At 40.6% G+C, this 27,845-nt stretch overlaps 1 pseudogene across 1 annotated transcript in view; it reads left to right on the plus strand.

Moving 5' to 3' along the window:
* Positions 1-27,845, plus strand: part of LOC309815583 (alcohol dehydrogenase 1-like) — a 72,321-nt pseudogene continuing 44,476 nt past the window's right edge. The window contains exons 1-4 of the transcript XR_014296205.1: positions 1-139; positions 3,048-3,133; positions 3,285-3,499; positions 3,695-4,465. The product of XR_014296205.1 is annotated as an alcohol dehydrogenase 1-like (transcript). The remainder of the gene's footprint in view (positions 140-3,047; positions 3,134-3,284; positions 3,500-3,694; positions 4,466-27,845) is intronic.

Below are 27,845 nucleotides of genomic sequence, written 5' to 3' on the forward strand. Positions count from 1 at the left end.
ATGATATCTTCAGGTATCTGTGGTTCTGATGATCATGCTCTAAAATGATTATTCCCAGTGAACTTTCCCTTAATAACAGGCCATGAAGGAGCTGGGATTGTGAAGAGTATTGGTGAAGGAATGAGCTCAGTGAAACCAGGCAGGAAATGGGCCACAAAAACCTTCACACCAACAGCCTGCCATTAAAATGCACTAACAAAACAACAAGGTCCTACTGTATAGCATGGGGAACTATATTCATTGTCCTGTGATAAACCATAATGGAAAATATTAAAAAAGAATGTCTCTATGTGTATAACTGAGTCACTTTGCTGTACAGCAGAGATTGGCACAGCATAGTAAATCAACTGTACTTCAATAAAAAAATACATAAATAAAATAAAATAAAATGCATTAACATATTTACAGGAGAATAAGTTGATTTGACTCTAAATTCTTTTAAGTAATCACATATCATGATATTAAATGTACCCAGTAATTCCAAGAGCCACACAGTTTCTCTGCTGTCATTGCTAGCAATCCAGAGGGGCAGTGGTGAGCCAAGTATGCATTCACTGCCGAAAGAGAGTTGAGATAGGACTAGTGTACCTCTAAATAGATTAAAATCTCCTTAGGAGCAGGGACTGCTTCTTTTTTTTTTTTTTTCAAATAGACAATAAAACAGTATTATAAACATTACACTTGCTAAGTGACTAGATCTTAATTGTTCCCGAGACTAAAAGAAATTATAATTATATGACACAATAGAAGGGTTAGCTAATGCTATAATGGCAGTCATATTGCAATATAAATGTATCAAATTAATATAAACTTACATGCAATTTTGTATATCAAACATATCTCAATAAAAACTTTTTCTAATAAATTGTCAGCAGAAAGGGAAATTTCTATAATCTGGCAAGTTAATTCTGACATAGTTGCAAAAGAATTCAGTATTTCTTTTTTTATTGAAATATAGCTGATATACAATATTATGCTAGTTTCAGGTGTGTTACAGAGTGATTTGATATTTGCATACATTATGAAATGATCACCATGATAAGTCTAGTAACCATCTGTCCCCAACAAAGTTATTATAATATTATTGACCATATTCCTTATGTTGTATATCACAACCCCTTGGCTTATTTATTTCATAACTGGAGGTTTGTACCTCTTAATCCCCATCACCTATTTTGCCCCCTCGCACCCTCCCCTCTGGCAACCACCTGAGTGTTCTCTGCATCTATGAGTCTGTTTTCATCTTGTTTTGTTTGTTTTGTGTTTTAGATCCCACATATAAGTGAGATGATGTGGTATTTGTCTTTCTCTGACCTTTTTCACTTAGCGTAATACCCTCTAGATTTATCCACGTTATTGCACATGGCAAGGTTTCTTTTTTTTTTTTTTTTTTTTTTTTCTTTTTGCGGTATGCGGGCCTCTCACCGCTGTGGCCTCTCCCGTTGCGGAGCACAGGCTCCGGACGCGCAGGCTCCGGACACGCAGGCTCAGCGGCCATGGCCCACGGGCCCAGCCGCTCCGCGGCATATGGGATCCCCCCAGACCGGGGCACGAACCCGTATCCCCTGCATCGGCAGGCGGACTCTCAACCACTGCGCCACCAGGGAGGCCCAAGCTTTCATATTTTTATGGCTGAATAATATTCAATTGTGTGTATGCATGTATATATATGTGTGTGTGTATATATATATATACACATATACATATGTATGCATGTATACACACACACGTATATATATATATATGTATATATATACACATACATGCACACATATACGACATCTTCTTTATCCATTTGTCTATTGATGGGCACTTAGGTTGCTTCCAAATCTTGGCTATTATAAATAATGCTACAATAAATATTGGTGTGCATCTATCTTTTTGAATTAGTCGTTTTGGTTTTTTTTTGGGTAAATACCCAGAAGTGAAATTGCTGGATCATATGGCAGTTCTACTTTTAATTTTTTGAGGAACCTCCATGTTGTTTTCCATAGTCTCCACATCTCCAAGAAGATAATGCAAATAGTAGTTAGTTAATTCCTCTCTAACTAAACAAATTCCATTGGAAGTTTTGTGGACAATGATGAGTATTTGAAGGGAAAAGATAAGAGCAGAATTTGAGATTCTCCTGAATTTGAGATCCAGTACCTTTGGGATTTTTAGGGCCAATGAAGGTGAGATGTTCCTTATCTAAACTTACAAGAGATTTTTAAAGCTATCTAAACTCTGCAAGAGGCCAAAGGGATTATTTCTGTGTTATAAACATTTGTAAGGACCAATATACGGACAAGGTTGTAGACCTCTGACAAGGCTTTTTAAGGCTTTTTAAGTCTGTGATGACTGTGTTAATTTTCTGCTTAGACCCTACCCAGCCTGTCACTCTAGGGCCCAGGAGGGCTAATGACTTGGTCCAAACATAATCAATATCGTCTCCAGAACTCTGCAACCTAAAAACCACCCTCTGTAGTAAATGCCCCAGAAGCAGCCACTCTCTGCAGAGGGAAAGCTATTCCTTTTACTCTCTTGAAGTTAGCATATCTTGGACCTTAGTCCCACTAAAGAACACATGTCAGAGGCCTGCTGTGGGTCAGTGAGCCATCATGGGGCAGGTAGACTCAATGGAAAGGGCTCTGCTATTATCCAGCTGGGCCACTTCAGGCAGGTACAACCATTGCGGGATTTAAATCTTTCAAAATGAAAAACAAAAGGGTTAAAGTAGATGACATCTCTAAGGGTCATTCCTGGTTTTTTAGTCTATTTCCAGAGTAAAAGCAGACCTACAATTACCTATCCAGCAAGGAATAGCCCCATATTTCCATCATTTGCCCAAAAGAATAATGGGATTTCTGAAACCAGGTTATATGGTTTCTCCTTCAAAACAGCCATGGGCTACGTTATACTGGTTGTCATAATCCGTCCGCAGCAAGTTTTCAAACCAATCAATGAAATCTTTATATGAAATTTTAAAAATATAATAATGTGGTGATATTATTGTATCTCTGTTCCAATAATATTTTAAACTAATGATCTGTTTTTTGTATATATAGGAGATAAAGTCCTCACACTCATTATTCCACAGAGTAGAGAATGCAGTGCCTGCTTGCACCCCAAGGGAAACTTCTGTGAGAAGCAAGAGTTAGTAGATTTGCCTGGCTTTTATTTATTTTGCCACTCTCTTATTAAATCACTTATACTGTGCAAGCACTGACCTGGAGCGAAAGTGCTCATTTCTCTCTTTACAACTCCGTGTGCCTGTGCTGGTGCCGGTGGCTGTGTCACTACAGGACAGCGTTCTACCTTCTGGATTAATGCTGGACAGGACTAGCAGATTTACCTGCAAAGGAGAAAAGATCTATCACTCTTTTTGCACAAGCACATTCACTGAATATACTGCTGTGCATGAAAATTTCTGTGGTAAACACTGATGCTGCTGCTCCCGTGGACAAAGTTTATGTCATAAGCTGTGACAGGCTATGGGGCCGCTGTTCACTCAGCCAAGGTGAGGAAAGTAACTGTGTTAGTATGTCATAGTGATTTACCTAGAAAACGTCAAAACAAGACCAAACCAGTCCAAATGTTTCAAATGTTTCAACTTCGTATATAGTTCTGACAGTCTCAATGGTTGTTTTTGTTTTCTTAATTATACATGTGTCCAGGTTTGATTCCTAACACAACATGCCTTGTGAATTTGTAGGTCACTCCCGGTTCTACCTGCGTGGTCTTTGGACTTGGATGAATCAGCTCAGCCATTGCCATGGGCTGTAAAGGCTCTGGTGCTTCTAGAATCATCGGGGTTGATATCAATTAGAAGAAATTTCCCTGGGCAAGAGCATTAGGGGTCACTGATTGTCTCAACCCTCGAAATCTCAAGAAGCCCATCCAGGAGGTGGTCACGGAAATGACAGGCATTGGTGTTGACTTTGCTCTTGAGGCCATGGGACTCTCAGATACCGTGGTGTGTGGGCTTGGGTCACAGTGAGTATAGGCAGACCTAAGATATATTGCAGGTTCAGTTCAAGACCACCACAGTAAAGTGAATATTGCAATAAAGTGAGTCAACTAATTTTTTTGTTTTCCAGTGCATATAAAAGTTATGTTTATACTATACTGTAGTCTATTAGTATGCAATAGCATTAAGTCTAGAAGAAACAATGTACACACCTTAATTTAAAAATACTTCATTGCTAACATATGCTAATCATCTGAGCTTTCAGTGAGTCATTATCTTTCTTCAATAGTAACATCAGGGCTTCCCTGGTGGCGCACTGGTTGAGAGTCTGCCTGCCGATGCAGGGGACACGGGTTCGTGTCCCGGTCCGGGAAGATCCCACATGCCGCAGAGCGGCTGGGCCCGTGGGCCATGGCCGCTGAGCCTGTGCATCCAGAGCCTGTGCTCTGCAACGGGAGAGGCCACAACAGTGAGAGGCCCGCGTACCACCAAAAAAAAAAGTGTTAAAAAAACAGTGTGGGGTTGTTTGGCCTGAGGCGACCCAGCACTGGAGCCTACCCCGCTCTTTAGTGGGGCTAATGGTGGTCTCTGGGAGGGTTCACACCAAGGAATACTTCCCAGAACTGCTGCCCGTGCCCTTGTCCCCATGGTATGCCACAGCCACCACCAGCTCTGCAGGAGACCCTCCAACACTAGCAGGACGCGGGCCTCTCACTGTTGTGGCCTCTCCCATCGCGGAGCGCGGGTTCCGGACGTGCAGGCTCAGCGGCCGTGGCTCGCGGGCCCGGCGGCTCCGCGGCATGTGGGGTCTTCCTGGACTGGGGCACGGGCTCGTGTCCCCTGCATCGGCAGGAGGACTCCCAGCCACTGCGCCACCAGGGAAGCCCCTAGAACAATATTCTTGAAGATGTATATAACTAGCAAAAACTAGTTTGGTTATAAAATATGACTAAATTAGGTGACATAAACCATATTGGATTTGGTGGTTCTATTTTTAGTTTTTTAGGGAACCTCCGTGCTTTTCTCCGCGGTGGCTGTATCGGTTTGCGTTTCCACCGGCAGTGTAGGAGTGTTCCGTTTTCTCCACACCCTCTCCAGCATTTATTGTTTGTAGATTTTCTGATGATGGCCATTCTGGCTGGTGTGAGGTGGTGCCTCGTTGTGGTTGTGATTTGCATTTCTCTAATAATTGGTGATGTTGAGCATCCTTTCATGTGCTTCTTGGCCGTCTGTGTGTCTTCTTTGGAGAGATGTCTGTTTGGGTCTTCTGCCCATTTTGGGATTGGGTTGTTTGTTTTTCTGATGTTGAGCTCCATGAGCTGTCTGTATATTTTGGAGATTAGTCCCTTGTCAGTTGCTTTGCATATGACCCAGCAATCCCACTCAGAGAAAATCCAAGAAAACAATATACCCAGACAAAAACATAATTCAAAAAGATACATGCACCCCAGTGCTCACTGCAGCACTATTTACAATAGCCAGGACATGGAAGCAACCTAAATGTCCATCAACAGCAGAATGGATAAAGAAGATGTGGTACATATATACAATGGAATATTACTCAGCCATAAAAAGGAACAAAATTGTGCCATTGGCAGAGACGTGGATGGACCTAGAGACTGTCATACAGAGTGAAGTAAGTCAGAAAGAGAAAAACAAATGTCATATGATATCGCTTATATGTGGAATCTAGAAAAATTATACAGATGAACTTATCTGCAAAGCAGAAATACAGACACAGACGTAGAGAACAAACATATGGATACCAAGGGGGAAAGAGGGGGTGGGATGAATTGGGAGATTGAGATCGACATATATACACTATTATGTATAAAATACGTAACTAATGAGAACCTACTGTATAGCACAGTGAACTCTACTCAATGCTCTGTGGTGACCTATGGGAAGAAAATCCAATAAAAAGGGGGATATATGTAAAAAAAAAAAAAAACCAAAAACAGTGTGGTATTGGCATGAAAACAGACATATGGATCAGTGGAACAGAATAGAGAGCCCAGAAGTAAACCCACACACCTATGGTCAATTAATCTTTGACAAAGGAGGACAAATATACAATGGGGAAAAGGTCTCTTCAGCAAGCAGTGTTGGGAAAGTTGGACAACCACATGCAAATCAATGAAATTAGAACATACCCTCACACTAGACACAAAAATAAATTCAAAATGGCTTAAAGACTTAAATATAAGACATGATACCGTAAAACTCCTAGAAGAGAACATAGGCAAAACATTCTCTGACATAAATCGTACCAATGTTTTCTTAGGTCAGTCTCCCAAGGCAATAGAAATAAAAGCAAAAATAAACAAATGGGACCTAATCAAACTTTTGCACAGCAAAGGAAACCATAAACAAAACGAAAAGACAACCTATGGACTGGGAGAAAATATTTGCAAATGATGGGACCAACAAGGGCTTAATTTCCAAAATATACAAACAGTTCATACAACTCAACAACAAAAACAAACAAACAACCCAATCAAAAAATGGGCAGAAGGCCTAAATAGACGTTTCTCTAAAGAAGACATACAGATGGCCAATAGGCATATGAAAAGATGCTCATCATCGCTAATTATTTGAGAAATGCAACTCAAAACTACAACGAGGTACCACCTCACACTGGTCAGAATGGCCATCATTAAAAAGTCTACAAATAACAAATCCTGGAGAGGGTGTGGAGAAAAGGAAACCCTCCTACACTGTTGGGGGGATATAAATTGGTGCAGCCACTATGGAGAACAGTATGGAGGTTCCTCAAAAAACTAAAAATAGAGTTGCCATATGATCCAGCAATCCCACTCCTGGGTACATATCCAGACAAAACTATAATTCGAAAAAATGCATGCACCCCTATGTTCATAGCAGCACTATTTACAATAGCCAAGACACAGAAATAATGTAAATGTCCATCAACAGATGAATGGATAAAGAAGATGTGGGGTGTGTGTGTATACACACACACACACACACACACACACACACACACAATGGAATATTACTCAGCCATAGAAAAGAATGGACTAATCCCATTTGCAGCAACATGGTTGGACCTAGAGATTATCATACTAAGCAAAGTAAGTCAGAAAGAGAAAGACAAATACCATATGATACTACTTATATGTGGAATATAAAATACAATGCAAGTGAACATATCTACGAAACAGAAACAGACTCACAGATACAGAGAACAAACTTGTGGTCACCAAAGGGGAGGGCGGATGCAGAAGGGAAGGATTGGGGGTGTGGGATTAGCAGATACAAACTATTATATATAGGATGGATAAACAACAAGATCCTATTGTATAGCACAGAGAACTATACCCAATGTCCTGTGATAAACCATAATGGAAAAGAATATGAAAAGAAATATACATATATATATCTGAATCAGTTTGATGTACAGCAGAGATTAACACATTGTAAATCAAATATATTTCAATAAAATTTTTTAAAATATATATTTATAGTAGCTTCCACGTATTGAATGCTTTGAGGCTTCACACACTATGCTAAGTGCTTCACAGGCCCCTCTGGTTATCCTGACAAAAGCCTTATGATGTAAGCTTTCTCCATTCTATGTATGAACAAACAGAGGCTCTGGAAAATTAAATATATTTTTCAAGGTCAGCAATTAGGTAGTCGCAGAAATGGCTTTCAAACACAGGCCTTTCTGATTCCCTTCTCTGCTGCTAGCACTAAACTAGATTACCAAGAGAAAGCATCACTACGGTATACATTCATTTATTCAGAATATGAATTTCGCACTTTTTATGTGCTAAATAGGTAAAGAAGACACAGCAATGAACAAAACATATGTGATGCCTACCCACATGCCATGGATATTGGTGTCACTCTTGGGTATAGTTTTCCATGATCTTCAAGAAGATAATTTACATAAATATCAACTTTTCTAATAATTAGAAAATTTATTTCTATTGAAATCTATTTGCCCAGGTTAACTTTAAATAGCAGAGATGGCTATGTGATCATATGTCACTATAATCTTAAAAGCTAATGGATGGATCCACCATACAAAATTTATGGTATTTAAATAACTTTATTAATCTTATGAGTCAGTTCAAACTGATAATCACCTTACATTTTCCTCTTCTTGCTGATAATATTCTCATGTTTCCTTGTTGATGGTGCAGAGTATACCTCCTTTTTAGGCCCCCAAACATGTCTTTTCCTAAAAATGAAGAGTTGGTTTCTTTCATTGACAACTTCTCACCAAAATTGCTTACTTTGTCACAAGTATTTATCCAGAACTGAGCTGTTTTATTTAACTCTTGTTACTGTATGCTTCCGTGTTATTGTAGAAAAAGAAACTCCCTCTAGCTAGATGGACTGGATGGAAGTAATAGGTTTATTTTCAGAGGAAGATTTTTAACATTTTTGTGGCACAGGAATGTTCACAGTATGTACTACCTGATAGGAGAGTACAGGTGTAAAAATGGTGAATTGTCCACACACTACAGAGCTATTGGTAGGCATGCCTGAATATTTCAGAGACACTGTCTATACAATGAACTAACATTGCCAAGTCAGTCAAAGCGGTGGTGGTTTTGCTGATGATACAGGTTCATCCAGCAAAACAAGTTGAACAGTGTAACTTCTGAGTGCTCAGGTCACAACATGTTCCACCTGTATGACCAGTGAACATGGGGGAATGTGTTCAGCCATCATCTTGAAGTTCAGAGCACCTGGTGCTTCCACTGGGCTCATCAGCACTGATGTCAGATGTGAGGAGAAACTCCCAGGAGAAGCTTTGAGGGACTGCCTCAACCCTCAGAACTTCAAAATGCTCATCCATCAGGTGGTGGTGGAAGTGACTGGTTTGGGCACTGATTCTGCATTTCAGGCAACCAAGCTCATCAATACACTGAATATTGGTTTTGGACACAGAGAAAGGGTATCAAATATCAATTGTGACTACACACTGAATTGATCTCATGTAGACAAAAAATTTTTAATTATAATAAGTGGTCTTTTGAGCAATACTTATAAGAATTTTAGGAAGTGTTTCCTATAAACTCTCCTAGGTAACTGTCTCAACAGCAAAAATCAAGTTTTATAGATTAAAAACTGACACTTTAAACCATTAACACATTTTCTCCATAACAACTCAAGTTGTTACCTGAGTAATATTATCTTGTTAGATACCAAGACAAAATTTGAAGCCCATTCTATCTAATGATACATTACCTGCAACATAAAACTGAAAATAAATCCTGGGATTACAAATGAAAAACTAATCCCAGAGAGTGAGACCAGCAAGATGGCTGGACAGGGAGTCCTAGTCCTCCTTTCCCCACAGAAACATCAATTTAATAAAGATACACAAACCCAAACATCTTTATGTGAATTCCAGATCCCAGTTAAGAAGTTGCAGTACCACAAGCAAACACAAAACCAAGAACAGCTGCACTGAAAAGGTTAAGAAAAGCAATATCACTTTATCTGTATCAGCTCCACCCCCAAGCTAACATAGCTCACTGCCAAGACAGAAAGACCTCAACTTGCAACTTCTGCTTTGGGGGGAAAAAGAGAGTGGACCTTGCACCCCACACCAGCTTTCCAGAGCCCTGGTTCCTGCCTCGCCTCACTTTTCACTCAGAGCTGTTAACAGAACCACCGTAGGTTGGAGGCCCAGAGGCAGCTGAGGACAGTGGGAAACCGGAAGGCCTTGCTGGTGCAGTTTTGCTTAACTGGGATAAATCGATCACCCTGAGACTTCTCTGGGAGGGAGGGGGAGAGGAAGAAAGGGGAGTAAAACATGCCTCCTACATCTGCGATTTTCTGAAAGCTGCCTGAAGGACTAGTTTCTGTCTCTCCTCACCCCTCAATCAGGGCTGATGCGATCAGCACAGTGTGACGGCCTGGGGGTCAGCAGAGACACTGGAAAGTGGTGGGCAGCTTAGCACTGGCACAACTTTGTGCAATGGAGAGAAGGTACACAACCTGAGACTTCTCCCCAGGAGGAAGAGAAGGGAGTAGACTGTGCCACCAACATGCCAACTTGTCTGAGAGTAGCCTGCCAGACGGACGGATCTTTGTCTCGCCTCACTCAGAGTGTGAGAGAAGGCTAGGAGCAGGGTGTGCATCCAGGGGCAGGCATTTCAGAGGAGTGTTCAAGGGGCTGAAATGTCTCTGGCCTGATTCAGGGCCCTGATGAGGGAGCTGCCTGGTAGACCAGGGAGAATAGAATGGCTTGCTACTGTAGAATCAGAGAACCTGCAGAGCCACAGACAGAAAACAGAGGAAACAAGATATAACAAAAGCTCCTGAAAAAAGAAACTGGCAAATCCCTCTAATTAGCACTTTACATACACAAGTTCAGAGAAAACACATCCACAGAAAAGGTCTGAAGCAAAATAAAAACTTTCTCAGACAAACATAAACTGAGGGAATTTATTGCCAGGAGACCTGCCTTGTAAAGCATGTTAAAAGAAGTTCTTTTGAAAGAAGGAAAATTATATAGGTCTGACTCAGACCTACATAAAGAAGAGAAGAGCATCAGAGAATGAACAAGTGAAGGAAAAGTAAAAACGTTTACTTTTTCTAAATTGAAATAGCAGATAACAGTTTGTTCAAAATAATAATAGCAAAATGTATTCAATTATTTGTGCTTCTGTATATACATTATATGCTTAGATTTAAGTGAAATGAAGGACAGCAATGATACAAGAGAAAGGAGGGAGGAATTAGGATCATTTTGTAATTATAAGGTACTCACTACCCACATATAGTAGTGAAGCAGTATAGTGTTATTTGAAAATGGACTTGTATTAGCTGCAAATGTATATTGCAAACCCTAGGGCAACTACTAAAAAAATAAGTAGAACTGTTATGCTAAGAAAAGAGAGTTGTCTGGGAGTGACATCAGCAAGATGGCAAAAGAGAGGTTTTTAATCCATCATCCTCCCACATAACACTGATTTTGGCAGCCACTCAGGGATGAGAGTACCTTCGTGGGAGTCTGAGAGTCCAGGGGAGAAGTTCCAGCATATTGTTGGAGCAAAAAATTCTAAGAACAGACACATTGAAGAGGGGAAACAGAATATTTCACTTTGTCTGCATTACTCCTCCCCCGAAGCAGCATGGCCTGGTGCCAGGAGAGACCCCTGTGACAGACAATTTCTCCCAAGGGGGAAAGTGAGAGCATAGAAGTGAGCATCCAGCTTCCCCAGCCATGTGAAACACTTCCCAGGAGGCCCACTCCTTTCTCACCTGACCCAAATTTCTGAGGTAATCTGCAAAGTGGAGGGGCTGGGAGAGGCTGGAAGCATAGCAGCCAGGGCTGAGAACTCATCAGAGACTCTACTAACCACTTCATGGTTCTTTCTACCAACCATTTCATGGTCTCCATCAGGAATCCTGCCCAGGAGCCATAGGGGTGCCTCATCTATGGACCCCCAGCTGACCCACTGTCACCCCCAACACTCCAAGTGCCTCACACATGCCCTCCATCCTCTCTGTCCATCCATGGCCAGCAAGAGCAAGCCTTTGCAGGCAGCTAATGAGGGAGTGCAGAAAGCTGGCCCAGCTCAGCAGAATGGAGAGAAGGCTCAGAAACATGAGCAATCCAGGGCACTATCCCAGGGAAACAAATGAGGGGCTCTCAACACCTGGCCTGGTTTTGCAGGATTGAGAGAAGGCATACAATCTTAAGAATGCCCCTCTTCCAAGAGGGGACAAGAAGTGTGCAGCAGGTGCATCAATAGAGAGGTCTGAGAAAGTCTCAGAATATCTAGTCAGACTAACAGGTGAACCCAAAGCCAGTTGGTAAAGACTGGAGGAGGTTACTGCTTCTTCAGAGTGAAAACAGCAATACGAGATTTTGAGAAACATTAAAATCAAGAAAACATGGGCTTCCCTGGTGGCGCAGTGGTTGAGAGTCTGTCTGCCGGTGCAGGGGACATGGGTTCGTGCCCCGGTCCGGGAGGATCCCACATGCTGCTCCTGGCCGCTGAGCCTGCACGTCCGGAGCCTGTGCTCCGCAGTGGGAGAGGCCACAACAGTGAGAGGCCCGCGTACCGCAAAAAAAAAAAAAAAAAAAAAAAAAAAAAATCAAGAAAACATGACACTACCAAAGGAACATAATTTTCCAGTAACAAACCTCAAAGAAATGGAGATATGCAAATTGCCTGACAAAGAGCTTAAATGGATAGACAGTGGAGATTATCATCCCTTTTTAAAATAGGTCTTGTATAATGGGTTTCAATCCTTAAAAGCCCTATTCTAATTTATATAGTGCTGTATCAACTATTTTAACTAGGTGTGAGGGGTTATTTTTGCAAGCCAAGTGCCATAGCTTTAATTTAATTTAATTTATTACTTATTGGGCCAGAGTATCCACGCCCACTAGGAGATATTTTAGGACAAGGACGCTATATAACCATGGGAAATTTAAGCAAGGCAATAGTTCTGATGGTTAAGATGAGGAATACCTAATTTTCCTCTATTTTATATTTGGTAACTCCCCTAAGAGTATAGGGAGACTTTTATTTAAATTTAGTCAAATCTCCATGTAGAGGGTACCTTGTTTAAATGCAGTAGGATCCCCAGTTATAACTATACCTTGAGTCCTAATATTAAGTCCATGAAAGTTTGTCTGTTGTTGTAGACAATTTAGAACCTACATGATAGAAGTACAAAACCTTTTTTTTTGGTTTGTTTTTCAGTTGTATAAAGTTTAAGCTGTGACAAAGTGAGAAAGTGGCATGGACATATATACACTACCAAATGTAAGGTAGATAGCTAGTGGGAAGCAGTCTCATAGCACAGGGAGATCAGCTCGGTGCTTTGTGACCGCCTGGAGGGGTGGGATAGGGAGGGTGGGAGGGAGACGCAAAAGGGAGGGGATATGGGAACATATGTATATGTATAACTGATTAAATTTGTTATAAAGCAAAAAAAAAAATAAAAAATAAAGAAAAATTTAAATAAAAATAAAAAAATAAAAAAAGAATGAATTTGACTAAAGAAGAAAACTAATATTGTTTCTTTTGTCCTATAACCAAAGTAACATCCAACTTTTCTTATAATTTTCTTTACATGATGAATTATAATTTTCCCTATTTTAAATAAATGACTAATATTAGAACTTATAATGCAGAAATTTAGACTCTATAAACTGAACTGTGCTCCATAGATCAGTTGGCTACAATTAACCTCTCATGCCATTTGGAATGAAAAGAAATCCTTTAAGGGCCTCCCTGGTGGCGCAGTGGTTGAGAGTCCGCCTGCCGATGCAGGGGATATGGGTTCGTGCCCCGGTCTGGGAGGATCCCATATGCCGCGGAGCGGCTGGGCCCGTGAGCCGTGGCCGCTGAGCCTGTGCGTCCGGAGCCTGTGCTCCGCAACGGGAGAGGCCACAGCGGTGGGAGGCCCGCGTACAGCAAAAAAAAAAAAAAGAAATCCTTTAAGAGTAAAGTATATCAATCAGATGCCTGGGATAAAACAATTTTTAAACAAAGACTATCTATGTACCAATATCATAGAATGACATGAGATATATGAGAGGTATATACATAGGCTTACTTTTCTCTACAGATAGCTAAATTGATAGATATCACTGATTCCACATTACAACATTTTATATTTTATATATTCACATGTATATATGTGATTGCTTTCAATGAATGGATTTTCTGCATTTCAAAGTGAGATAACCAGAATGACCAGTTAGCATAGTAGAAGTGAATTTAACTACATATTTCATCCAATTTTTGTTTAATAGCAATAAGCCCATTTCACCATTTTATCTTTTTTTAAAAAATAATTTTATTTATTTATTTTTGGCAGCATTGAGTCTTCATTGCTGCATGCGGGCTTTCTCTAGTTGCAGCGAGTGGGGGCTACTCTTCATTGCAGTGCACGAGCTTCTCATTGTGGTGGCTTCTCTTGTTGTAGAGCATGGGCTATAGGCCCGCAGGCTTTAGTAGTTGTGGCACGCAGGCTCAGTAGTTATGGCTCGCGGACTCTAGAGTGCAGGCTCAGTAGTTGTTGCACACTGGCTTAGTTGCTCCGCGGCATGTGGGATCTTCCCGGACCAGGGCTTGAACCCGTGTCCCCCGCACTGGCAGGTGGATTCTTAACCACTACGCCACCAGGGAAGTCCCACCATTTTATGTTTTTTTTAAATAGATTATCACATCCAGGCAGCCACTGCCTGGACAGCAAATGCTCCCCCCATACATTGAAGAGATTGAAGTTGATCCAACAAAGGCTGGTGAAGTTTGAATTAATGTAAATATAAATGAGACTTTTAGCAGGTGTGGATGTGAATATATGTGTTTACAATAATTTTATAAGTTCAGGAGAACAAATGGCATTTTTTCTACTTAAAAATAACTAAGGCTCCCTCCCATTTATACTTAGATCTACAGGACCATACATAAGAGTAAAAATCATTTCATTTTGTTAAAGTGGCACAAATATAGATAAATACTGAAATGTCATCAAATGTTTTAGATATACTTTTGGTTTTTTGGGGTTTTTTTTTTTTTTTTTTTTTTTTTGCGTTGGGTCTTCCTTGCTGCGTGTGGGCTTTCTCTACTTGTGGTGAGTGGGGGCTGCTCTTCGTTGCAGTGTGCAGGCTTCTCGTTACGTTGGCTTCTCTTGTTGTGGAGCATGGGCTCTACGTGCACGGGCTTCAGTAGTTGTGCTGCGCGGGCTCAGTAGTTGTGGCAAACGGGCTTAGTTGCTCTGTGGCATTTGGGATCTTCCTGGACTAGGGATCGAAGCCATGTCCTCTGCATAGGCAGGCAGATTCTTAACCACTGCACCACCAGGGAAGTCCCTACACTTTTGTTTTTAAGTATTATGAAAGTTAACACAGGCAATTATTGACCGTAAGCTTCTTATTTTTTTCACAATTATATCGTATTTCTGACATGCAGTTATATAATAGATCAGACACTCTATCTCCAGGGGCTGAGAAGGCAGAGGCTCTCTTCTCCCACCCGGCTCCCATCCATAGAGGCTCTACTCAAGACGTGGCCAACCTAGATTACTGGGACCCAGATAACCTCCATTTTCCTCCCCAGCTTTCACTGCTAGGTTCCACACTGGAGGGCAAGATGAGAAGAACTCAGGATACCATTTGCTGGCTCACTACCCTCACTCCCAACTCTGATGTAGTAGTGTAGAAGATCTAACTAAGGGGAAGGCAAGAAAGGAGAACTGGCAACTGCAGTTCTATTGAGTGGGCAGACTTTATTGGGAAGACAGTGTGGAGGAACTCAGGCCTTAAGGCATTGTCAAAAACAATAGAGGTCTGGGCTTCCCTGGTGGCGCAGTGGTTAAGAATCCTCCTGCCAATGCAGGGGACACAGGTTTGAGCCCTGGTCTGGGAAGATCCCACATGCCGCAGAGCAACTAAGCCCATGCGTCACAACTACTGAGCCTGCCACAACTACTGAAGCCCGTGTGGCTAGAGCCCAAGCTCCGCAACAAGAGAAGCCACCGCAATGAGAAGCCCGTGCAGCAGAACGAAGACTAGCCCCCACTTGCCGCAACTAGAGAAAGCCTATACACAGCAACAAAGACCCAACGCAGCCAAAATAAATAAATAACTTTATATAAAAAAAAAAGAGGTCTTAGTGATGAACAAATAAAAGAAGGCTAAAAGCTCCATGAACCTAGTAGCAGCAACTTTAACACAGAACTGTGGAAAGAAACAGTTAAAAGAGGTCCTGCTAAGATCACGTTTGTCCCAGAAGGCTGTGGGCATGCACTAAGGCTGCTCCCACTCAGGAGCAACCAGAGTGGGTACTTGAGAGCTACTAGTCACTGGGTGAACATGTGGAAGTCTTGAAAGCATTCCCCAAGATATATGCAGATTCATCAGCAAAGAATACAGGCCTTACTGGCTCAAGGAGCTTGAGCACAACCTCTGATCAAGCACTAGTCAAACAGTAAGCCATACTGATCCAAGGGTAACTTTTAGGTTTTATTTTATTTAAAAATGAAACCAAAGGAAAAAGGTGAAAACCTGAACATGACATCAGAGACTACACATTGGTGGAGAGTGGGGGAGAGGGAAATAGACTTCACAGAATTAGTCTATGTAAGCCACTAAACAAACTAACAAAAACAACATCAACAAGCCCCAATGGGAATGGATGAGGAAGGGGAAACTAATCAGAATCCAGAGATGCTGCAATATATTATTGAAAATATCCAGTTTTGAGCAAAATATTACAAGACATATAAAGAAACAGGAAAGTGTGACCCTTAAAAAGAAAAAGAAAAGACAATAAAAATTACACTTGAGAGGTCCCAGAGATTACACTTAGCAGACAAATACTTCAGATCAGCTATTATAAATATATTCAAAAAACTAAAGAAAATCATATTGAAATAATTTAAAGAAAGCATGATGACAATGACTAATCAAAAAGTGAATATCAACAAAGTAGACATTTTTTTAAAAAAAGAACCAAATGGATTTGAAAAGTATAATCACCAAAATGAAAATTTCACTGGAGGTGCTCACTGGAGTAGATTTGAGCTGGCAGAAGAAATCAGTAAACTTTAAGATAGATCATTAGAGGTTATACAATCTGAAGAACAAAAAGAAAAATGAATGAAGAAAAACAAAGAGACCCTCAGAGACCTGTGGTATGTTCTCAAGCCTATCAACATATACATAATGGGTGTCTCAGAAGAAGAGAGAGAAAAGGAAACAAAAAAAATATTGAAAGAATTAACTGCTGAAAACATTACCAAATATGCTGAAAAATATTAATCTACACATCCAAGAAGCTCAGTGAATTTCAAGTATGATAAACGCAGAGATCCACACCTAGACATATCATAGCCAAAGTCTATGTTGAAAGACAAAGAGAAAATCTTGAAAGAAGCATGAGAAAAATGACACATCACATAAAAAGGAACCCCAATAAGACTAACAATTAATATCAGAAACAATGAATTCCAGAGGGCAGTATATAAAGTGCTTAAAGAAAAAAACTGCCAGCCAAAAATCCAACTAAACTATCTTTCAAACGTGAAGGTGAAATACATTCATAGATTTTAAAAGACTGAGTTAGGGGCCTCCCTGGTGGCGCAGTGGTTGAGAGTCCGCCTGCCGATGCAGGGGATACGGGTTCGTGCCCCGGTCTGGGAGGATCCCATATGCCGCGGAGCGGCTGGGCCCGTGAGCCATGGCCGCTGGGCCTGCGCGTCCGGAGCCTGTGCTCCGCAACGGGAGAGGCCACAACAGTGAGAGGCCCGCATACCGCAAAAAGAAAAAAAAAAAATAAAATAAAATAAAATAAAATAAAAGACTGAGTTAATGTGTTGCTCACAGGCCTGACTTACAAGAAATACTCAAGGAAGGTCTTCAGGCTGAATTACAAGAGTAATAATATTTCTTGAATGAAAAATTTGAAGTGTAAATTTTTACTTCCTACATGAAATATTTCCCTGAATCTAAATTACAAATGTCTTTTTAAAAATATTTATTTATTTATTTATTTGGCTGTGCTGTGTCTTAGTTGTGGCACGCGGGTTGCAGCATGCGAACTCTTAGTTGCGGCATGTGGGATCTAAAAAAGTGTGTATGATTAAGAGCTATTTTTCTACATATGCGCACACACACACACACATGTGCACATGATAATCCTTTAAATTGTCTGAAGGAGGAATTATTATTCTAACAACAATTATTTTAACAATGAACATATGTCATAGATATTTTGTGCCCCTTTTATGTATGAAGAAATAGAAGCTTTGGCGAATTAATTATCTTATCTTCAGTTGATTTAGCAACTTAATGGCAGAGTTAGGATTAAAACACAGGCTTCCTTACCTCAAATTCTGGGCTCTTAATCAATACTATAATATCTCAAAATGAGTACTAATACTAGCATTAATACTGGAGTACTAATTCATTCTTTCAACAAATATTAATTAAGCACATAATAGGTACAACACTCTGCTAAGCTCCTGGGATAGAACACTAACTAAAATAGATAAACTTCATACCACAAATATTAGTGTCATTCTTAGACTTAGCTCGCTATTACTTTTGAACTTCAATGTTATTAGAGACAAATTCTTAATTTTTATTTTGTATTTTGAAGGTCCATTTGCATTAAAATTGATCTGTTTCTATTCTAAAGCAAAAGGATAATTAACTTCACAACAAACTGATATCTAGTAATAACAATTTCCTATCAATAAGTATGGTAGTTATCGCATTCTATGCCTCCACCCAAGCTGATAATCACTTTCTTTGATAGTCTTTCCTCAGGAGATAAAGTCTTAATGTTCCCTCTTCCAGAGACTGTGGCTCCTGCGGGTGCCTCAAGAGCAATTTATGCTTGAAGGAAAGTTGGCTCCAATTCCCTTGACCTCCTTTCATCTAATTTGCTTTCACTGGTGCACGTATTGACTGGGAGCTAAAATCCTATATTTCTCTCCTTGTCACTTTATATATCTGTGAAGCAGTATTCTTTCTCCAAATGGATTAATGTTAGATGGAACCAGCAGATTTACCTGCAGAGGAAGGCAGACTTATCATCTTTATGGCACTAGCACATTCACTGAATATACTGTTATGCATGAAATTGCAGTGGGTAAAATTGCTGCTGCTGCTCCCAAAGATAAAGTCTGTATCATAAGCTGTGAGGTGTCTACAAGCTTTGGACCTATGTTTAACACTGCAAAGGTAAGAATATACTTTTGTGTTGTTTTTCCATGACTCTATCAACATTCAGGGATCCATGCAGTCAGAGAGCTTCTCCCACTGGAGATAAAACCAAAGTGACTTTTTTCTTTCCTATTAACACAGGAGCATCAGCTTTGAATGACTAATAGAAGTTTATCTTCTAAACTTGTAGGTCACCCCCCCTCTACCTACATGGTCTTTGGACTTGGAGGAATCTACTCAGCCATTGTTATGGCATGCAAAGCCTTGTTGCTTCTGGGATCATCAGAGTTGACATCAATGAGGAGAAATTTCCCCGGGCAAGAGCATTAGGGGGTCACTGATTTTCTCAACCCTCAGAACTTCAAGAAGCCCATCCAGCACGTAGTGGTGGAAATGATGCGCTCTGGGGTCAACTTTGCGTTTGAGGCCATCAGACTCAGTGATACTAGGGTATGTGGTCTTGGGGCAGAGTGATGGTCAGCTGCCTGACAATGTGTGGGTACACATTAAATTAACTTTATGAAGATATGATATTACTATAATTTTTAACCAGTCTTTTGGAGGACATCTTATGTGCCTTGCACTATGCCAAGATATTTACATACTTTATCCCATTTAATCTTAACATCATTTTATGAATTAAGTACTAACATCCTCATTTTAAAGACTGAAAAACTTAATTGTAATTAATTGCCTAAGATCTCACAGGGCGTGTGCCATATGTTCTACTCTATATTATTTTTCTCATATAGCTACCTGGAAAATATGTTTTAGGATTGTGAGTAAGAAGAGGTGTGATTTGGGGCCACTGAGATGCTAATCAGTCTATTTCTGAAATTAGGTCATGGTTTTGGAGTCATGCCACTGGAGCTATGGAGTACACATGATTATTGGAGTAGCTCTGTCAAATGCACAACTCTCCTTTGACCCAATGCTGATTTTCTCTGGGAGAACCATAAAAGGTGATGTCATGGGAGGTAGGTCTCTGACTTCACATCGTCTTCCAGAAATCTGGATACCTTGCATTCTCCTTGGCAAGAAATGGAGGGGTGAAAAGGTAGGAAAAATATTCCTCCATGAAAGGAATAGAAGACAATGTGTTAAAATAGAGAAGCATAACTTTACCTTCCCCACAGATATTTCTTACCTGTTCTGTGGAAACAAAAACAGATTAATATCCTGACATTATTAATAAGATATAGAACAGTCACATTTCAGTGTTCTCATTGGCACCGAGACATTCCATAATTGGGAAGTCATCTTAAGTCTCTGGGCCACTCCCCAGCAAAGGATAAATCCAGAAGACAATCTCACTGTATTGACCTGCAATTCTCACCTTAACTGTCACCCTAATTTGCTATTTAAGAACAAAACAGACAATTCTAATGTGTTATTTGCATTTCTCTTCTCCAAACAACACCTCCAAATCTCTCTCTCACCACCCCTCACACCCACAGCCAGTATGCTTCCAGACCAGCTCTGTCCAAGAGAATTTTCTGCGATGATGAAAATGTTCTATAGCTTATTGTCCAACTCATTAACCACAAGCCATATACAGCTATTGAACACTTGAAGCATGGCTAGTGCAGCTGGAAAACTCACTTTTTAATTATACTTAAGTTCACATAATTTAAATTTCAATAGGCACATACAGCTAGCGGCACAGTTGAGAGTATCTTGTTCTCTGGTTTTTGCTCAGATGCTTAGATAAGATTAATTTGAGGAAACTATGGCATAAAGCTTAAACACATGGGCTTCGCTTTCAGATCACTTACTAGACATGCGACCTTAGCAAGTTTTGTTTTCTTTTTTTAACGTCTTTATTGGAGTATAATTGCTTTACAATGGTGTGTTAGTTTCTGCTTTATAACAAAGTGAATCAGCTATACATATACATATATCCCCATATCCCCTTCCTCTTGCGTCTCCCTCCCACCCTCCCTATCCCACCCCTCTAGGTGGACACAAAGCACTGAGCTGATTTCCTGTGCTATGCAGCTGCTTCCCACTAGCTATCTGTTTTACATTTGGTAGTGTATATATAAGTCCGTGCCACTCTCTCACTTCGTCCCAGCTTACCCTTCCCCCTCCCCGTGTCCTCAAGTCCATTCTCTATGTCTGCGTCTTTATTCCTGTCCTGCCCCTAGGTTCTTCATAACCATTTTTTAAGCAAGTTTTTTAAACTCCTTAATTGCCAGTCCCATCATCTGAAAAACAGGGTAAATATTGTAGTTCTTTTCTTACCTAGTGTAGTAAGAACTAAAGGAGAAAATGCAGGTAAAGCACTTGGCAAACAAGCTGACACATATTAGGCACAAAATTAACGTTTAACTGAAGCAGAAACAATAATGATAACAGTAGCTTCAGAAAAAAGTTGAGGAAGGCACATATATTGCAAAAGATAAATGAAGGATTTCTTGCTGTTTTAAGATATCTGGGTGCTCTTTTATTTCTTCATTGGTGCGGTTTCCCATGAGTTGATTAAATGTAAATAAGATTGTATAAGTATTTCAATGTCAAATACTAGAGAAAACTTTACCATTGACCAACCTCCCATCATGAACGTTTCTTTTTCCAGAAACTCTAGATGTCTGAATTTCCAATTTGAATAAAAACCCAATTTAAAAATTAAACCATTTCAGAAGTGATGAGGCTGGTGCTTGGAATGACTAAGTATAATTGACACTGATATTTCTTCTCAGCACTAACCCTTTGCTTCATTGAAGGAGTTTATTCACATTTTCTAACATTCCTCACCTATCTGCCATGTCTCCATCCTCTCTCACTATATGCAACACACTGAAGAAAATCACCCTTAATAAGATTCTTGTTTTGGATGGAAAAATCTGTGATGGGTTTTTCCTATCGTTCAATTCCATGCTGACAAGTTTCTAAGTTACTCAAAATCTTGCATAACAATTACATAATATTCAAATATTTTAGTAAAAATTGTCCCATTAGGCAACATAAAATATTTGACGCCAAGGCTCTGATAAAGTGTACTAGCTATCTTTTATAAAAAGAAGTCAACCCCCTTTTTTTTTTTTTTACCATATCCTAACATTTCAAAATAGCCTTAAATGCAATTTTACATAACATTTATAAAGAACATAATGTTGTAGAAACACAACCCTGCTAGGAATATAAAGACCTGGGTTCGGGCTTCCCTGGTGGCACAGTGGTTGAGAGTCCACCTGCCGATGCAGGGGACACGGGTTCGTGCCCCGGTCCAGGAAGATCCCACATGCCGCAGAGCGGCTGGGCCCGTGAGCCATGGCCGCTGAGCCTGTGCATCCGGAGCCTGTGCTCCGCAACAGGAGAGGCCACGGCAGTGAGAGGCCCGCGTACAGCAAAAAAAAAAAAAAAAAAAAAAAAGACCTGGGTTCTAGGTTCAGCACTTCCACTTTCTAGATGTGCATCAGTGTCTTAAAATGTACCCAGGATTTGATTTAGTCAGATATGGTACAATGACAGACACAGAGACAGCTGCCTTGAAAAAAGAGTTTATTGCCCACAGTTCCCCCAAAAGAAGGGAGCATACCACGCCATGCAGGGCCATATGGGGAAGCCCAGGGTCAGTCAGGAGGCAGAAAGAGCTAAGGAAAAGCATGGGTCAGGGGCTTTATGTGGATTTCAGGAAAAGGAACAGGCAAGGTGGGGTAGGCAAGCTAAGTGAGTTTCAGTGGGTTCTGGGCCATAGGGGTGGTCCCAGTTATCTGGTAACTGGCCCTGGGGTGATTTAGGGCAGGAGGATAGTGTCCCAGAATGTTGGCACCAACAAAGGGAGGTGGATGGGGGATATGGACTGAGATTGGTTGGCTTGCATATCAAAGATGTACTGAAGCAAGCTGTTTGCTCTCTCTGGAAATTAGCTAACCCTGGGAGAGGCAGTCCCTCGCTGGGTCCACAAGGTCCCAAGATATCAAAGTATTCTAAAATATATTTTTTAAAAAGAAAAACATAATAAATACAATCAGTAAAAAATATTTAACCTCTCCAAACATCAGTCCCCTCAAAGTTAGAAAAATAGGGAAAATAATGCCTGCTTCTGCCTCACTCACTGTGATCAAATAGTAAATGGGATCTAGGCAGGATGCCACCAGCACCTTCTGCAACTACTCTACTATGTTACTCTCAAAACACTATTAAAGTACAGAATTTTATTTCTGAGGTTGAAATGTTAGGTTTGTGAAGGAGATATATCTAGAGCCTCAGAGAGGCTTGGTACATGGTAACTCAAATCATACCAGCTGGAGGGTAAGCTGTTATAGGAAATCACTGGTGCCCTGAGCACAAAAGATAGCTGCAGGCTGATGGTCTACGATCATGGCAGTACTGGATCCACTCCAACAGTCCACTATAGCCCATGTAGGGCTCAGCTACCATGTTGGTAATCTTAGTACTACTGAGCAGTAACTGGATTCTGCTATGAATTAAATTACCTTGCTTTTGATGATTAGGAAAGGAGTCAAAAGGTAAATGGTTTACTATCCCCCGTGAATGCTTTTGCCAATTTTCTACATAAACAGTTCATTTGATTCTTTGTTTAGTTTTGATTCTTTTTTCCCAAGTCTTGTTATTATTGACTTCTCCTTCTACAGAGTTTAAAACCAGGCTCTATTCCTAAACTGGTAACTGACTACTTGTAAAAAAAATAACATAGATCTACTTATAACCCACAAGTTGCCTTTATTTATTTATTTATTTATGGCTGCATTGGGTCTTCGTTGCTGCACGCGGGCTTTCTCTAGTTGCAGCGAGCGGGGGCTACTTTTCATTGTGGTGTGCGGGCTTCTCATTGCGGTGGCTTCTCTTGTTGTGGAGCATGGGCTCTAGGCGCATGGGCTCAGTAGTTGTGGCATGCAGGCTCAGTAGCTGTGGTTCGTGGGCTCTAGAGCGCAGGCTCAGTAGTTGTGGTACACGGGCTTAGTTGCTCCACGGCATGTGGGATCTTCCTGGACCAGGGTTTGAACCTGTGTCTCTTGCATTGGCAGGCGGATTCTTAACCACTGCACCACCAGGGAAGTCCCCCCCCATAAGTTGCCTTTTGAAAGAAATCAATAAGGCATTTGAATTGCTCCAAGATGGAAACTGGTATTTGTGTGTATGTGTGTTTGTGTAATGCGAGATATCTTATGCATATGACTCTTACACCCAAGATTTTATGAGAAGTGAGAGGTCTCAGATCAAGTATAAAAGAGGGTGGCTGTGGGAAACCGTTTAGAGAATGGCAATAAAAGAGCTTTAAGTCAGTTTTGAAGAGCCCTTTAAGCAGTCACTGTGTGACCCCAGATGGCTACCTTTGCCCATGTCATCACTGTCCTCATCTATAAAATGGGGATAATGATACTTCTTTTCTTGAGAAACAGGTATGAAGATCAAATGTGAAAATAAAAGGAAGACCAATGAAAGAAAAAAATACTACAAAATTATGTTATAATAAAATTTTCATTGTGATTTGTTTGAGTACTAATATATATGACCAATAAATTAAATTTAATTGGTAATTAAATTAAATTATAGTACAACTTAATTAGCAACCGACTATAACACAATTTTGAAATGACCTAACTTCCTCCAGAAAATTATTTATTTACAAGGTACAATTTGTGCTGCTTTTATGGGTTTATTTTCAATCAACAGTTTACTGTTTGATATTTCAGAAATATTTCTCTTCAGCATACATTCATTAAACATTTAATAACAACATTGTGCTACACACACTGGAAAAGCAGAGTTGAATGAAATCCAGAAGACTACAGATTCAAGGCATAGAGACCTCATTTCTGACTGGAAGATTGGGGAAGCCCTCGGGGAGCTTATAGAACTACAACATGAACAACATAAAAGATATTGTAGAAATTGGAACTATGTGTAAGAACCCATAAAAGAGAGAACAAAACTTGCATGTGGTAAGCAGCAAACAATTCCATTTGCAAGGGCCAGATTGTATTTGTGTAGAGTACTGAGTGAGTTTAAAGGTCTTGATTGCAAAATATTTTCTATGTAAACAAGTAAGAGTGCAAGAATTTTTACATCTAAAGAGAACTGGTTTTTCCTAGGGTATTATCTTGCATTTCCTGGGCCTTACTATATGATATTGCTATGCAGTCCCACCTAGTAGTGACTGACATAAATCAACAATAATTTTGGTTGAAATTATTAAAGTGTACTTTGTAGATTGACTGAAATCAGTCAAGCTATAAAGCGTCTCAAAAATACAGGTGTTGGAGTGTTTGACCTTGAAGCCACTTTCTAGCTCTATGAGTCCGCCCATGCTTCTAGTTCAAAGCTTATGAGACTATGGTTATGGGTTCTGAAACAATGTGGCCCAAATACTTTTTACAGAACTCTGAAACTGACCCTTAAGTAGCTCTCCTTTAAAAATCTTCAGCTAAATATTTCAGTCCTATCTCCTGGCAGTATTTAAATAAATGTATCCTATTTTGTCACCAGTAGTAAGAGAGTACCAAAATCCATCCATCACTAGCCTAGAACAACTATAGACAGTTCCCACATTATTGACTGTGGATTGAAGCTTCACATTCATAGGAAAAGATAAGCATGTTGAGAATTTAGAACTTAGATTCTTCTCCATTGAAGCATGAGGTTAACGCAATGTTTCATACAATGGTGTATGCGAGAAAATCTAAACTGAAAATTAAATAACACATAGATTTTCAAGCATTTTAAATTTAGTATTCTCAAAATATTTTAAGACCATGGTCACCAAATCGTGGGTGAAAATGCAAAAGGTGAATCTAATTTCCTGAGGAGATGAGGTAGGCATTGATGCTAATTTGATGGAGAACATGCATTTATTGCTAAATGGCCACTTCTGCAGAGTTTACAAGCACATAAAAAGATCAGAAAAGTTGCCACTTCTGCTCTTCACATTTACTATGACTAACAGGTAATGACTATAAATAAGCCCCAGATATTAATTTAATATAGTCATCTTCCCTACCTTGAAACCTAATTTCAGAGTTTGACCCTAGAAACAGGCAGTTTTTTCCAACTTATTCACAAAGTCCTCAAGCAATTTACATTACTGAATCGAAATATGAGGAAATGTTACTTCTCTTTAAATTTACTTTATTGGAGTTGGCTTGATAATTATCTATGATTTAGCAACATTAGACTTTGGTACCAAAGGTTAAAATAAATAACATCACTCTTTGTAGTATTAACAGTGTATGTAGTAATAGAACAAAACGGAGTGCAAAGAAACTGAGATGAACTTTCATGAGAAAAGTAAAATGCAGCCCAAGCTTCTGGGTTTTATGCAGACTCCTGGGATAGAATATTATTAACCCTTCCCAACCCCACTAACAGAAGCCATTTGTAGAAACCTTTCTGCAAAGGGACTTATTGAACTTAGCTTTGATAGGATATGGGCAGATGTAATTTCTGAGGCCATTTGGCTGTCACCTTCATTTTACGGGGAAGAAAATCAAGACCCAGGTAAGTGCAGTGTAGTGACTTACCAGGATCACATAGCCAATTACCAGCTGAGTAAGTCTTGTATTCTTACCACTCCTTTCTCTACATAAATCTTCCATGTTACTCCCACATCTTTCATTTCACTCCTTGCGCACAGTGCCTCAATTACACTGAGCTTCTTTCAGCCTTCTCCCAGTCCTTGCCCCTCAAAAGATACCAGGCTCCCTTGTCTCTGAGCCTTCACACATGTAGTTCCTTGTTCTGAAACCCATCCATGCCCAAACCCCATCCCCACCAAACTCCATGTTCCTTAACTCCCAGCCATTGTCCAAGTCACATTATAGCAGGACCCTTGAGCTCCCAGAAATCTAGGTTACATATACTTCCTCTCTGTTCCTATTGCACCCTGTACTCCCCCCATTATAACATGTCAAACACTATATTGTAGTTGTCTGATTAATTATGTGTTTGCACTATTAGACTGTGAACTCTTTGAATATCACATTCATCATCATTACCGCAGCATCAAATGCAATGCCTGAAATGTGGCATTGGCTCAGTTAAAAAAAAAAAAGAAAAGCTGTTTGAATAAATGAATAAATAAGAACACGTGTTAATGAGCCAAGATACTACAAATGCATTTAGAACAATGGAATTCGAATACTGCACACAACTAGGGTACCTGCCACTATACAATGTATAATGCTTATTATTCTTCCTAACAGAGAACTGTTTTACAGCTATTGAAAGTGGCTGTGTAGCACCACAGGAGATGAGGGATGAAGCTAAGAAGCTGACATTTGAAGTGGAATACTATGATGATTCTCATGTAGCCATTCACAATTAGAAAACAGATGCTGTGGGAATCCTCCCTTTCCAATCATACCAGCTCATGGGCAGCTACAAGGTGATTAAACGTCATGGAGTGAACAGTGAAAAATCAGATTTGTAGTTACTAGAGGTAGGGGTTGCGGGGGGGTGAATTAGATGAAAGTAATCAAAAGGTACAAACTTCCAGTTATAAGATAAATAAGTACTAGGGATATAATGCACACATGATAAATATAATTAAAACCGCTGTACATTATATATGAAAGATGTTAAAAGGGTAAATCCTAGGTGGCGGAGTCAAGATGGCAGTGTGGGAAGACTCGGAGTTTGCATCTCCCCATGACTAGGGCTCCTGCAGGATGCGGATGGGGTACCTCAACGCCCAAGGAGATGGGAGGAACCCCAAGGCAAACCGGTAGGATGTGTGGGGACTGAGTTGGGGAGGAGAAGTAGAGGCCAAACAGGACTGGCACCCCTGAGGGGTGTAGCTGAGAGGGGTGAGGGGTTCCCATGCCTGGAGGGATGCTCAGGGGCTCGAAAGCCCCCTCCAGGCTGCATGGGTCCTGGGGGCATAGGAGGGAGGCTGGGGTGGGGTGGTGGGGGGAGTATGAGAGGCAGGCAGGAGGGGCCCTCCAGGACCAGAGGAGCGGGAGAGGAGTGGAGGATATTTGCCTCACCCACTCGAGCCTGGGAAAACTGCTGAGTTCCCTGGTGGGGTCTCCCGTCCTCTGAGACCAGAGGTGGGAGGCACGGCTGGGCCCCTTCTGTTCCACTGAGCCGAGGCCCCACACCCCACACCCCCAGGGCCTTTTCCAGCCCTGTGGGTCCTAAGCAGAGGTCCCGCCCACCACCCAAACCCCACCCCTGCTTAGGTCCCGCCCTCCACAACCAAGGCCTTTCCACCTTTTTTTTTTTTTCTCCTCTTTTTTACTATTGTGGTTC

Source organism: Mesoplodon mirus (genome assembly GCF_964341445.2).
Source record: "Mesoplodon mirus genome assembly, chromosome: 2".
Lineage (NCBI taxonomy): Eukaryota > Metazoa > Chordata > Mammalia > Artiodactyla > Ziphiidae > Mesoplodon > Mesoplodon mirus.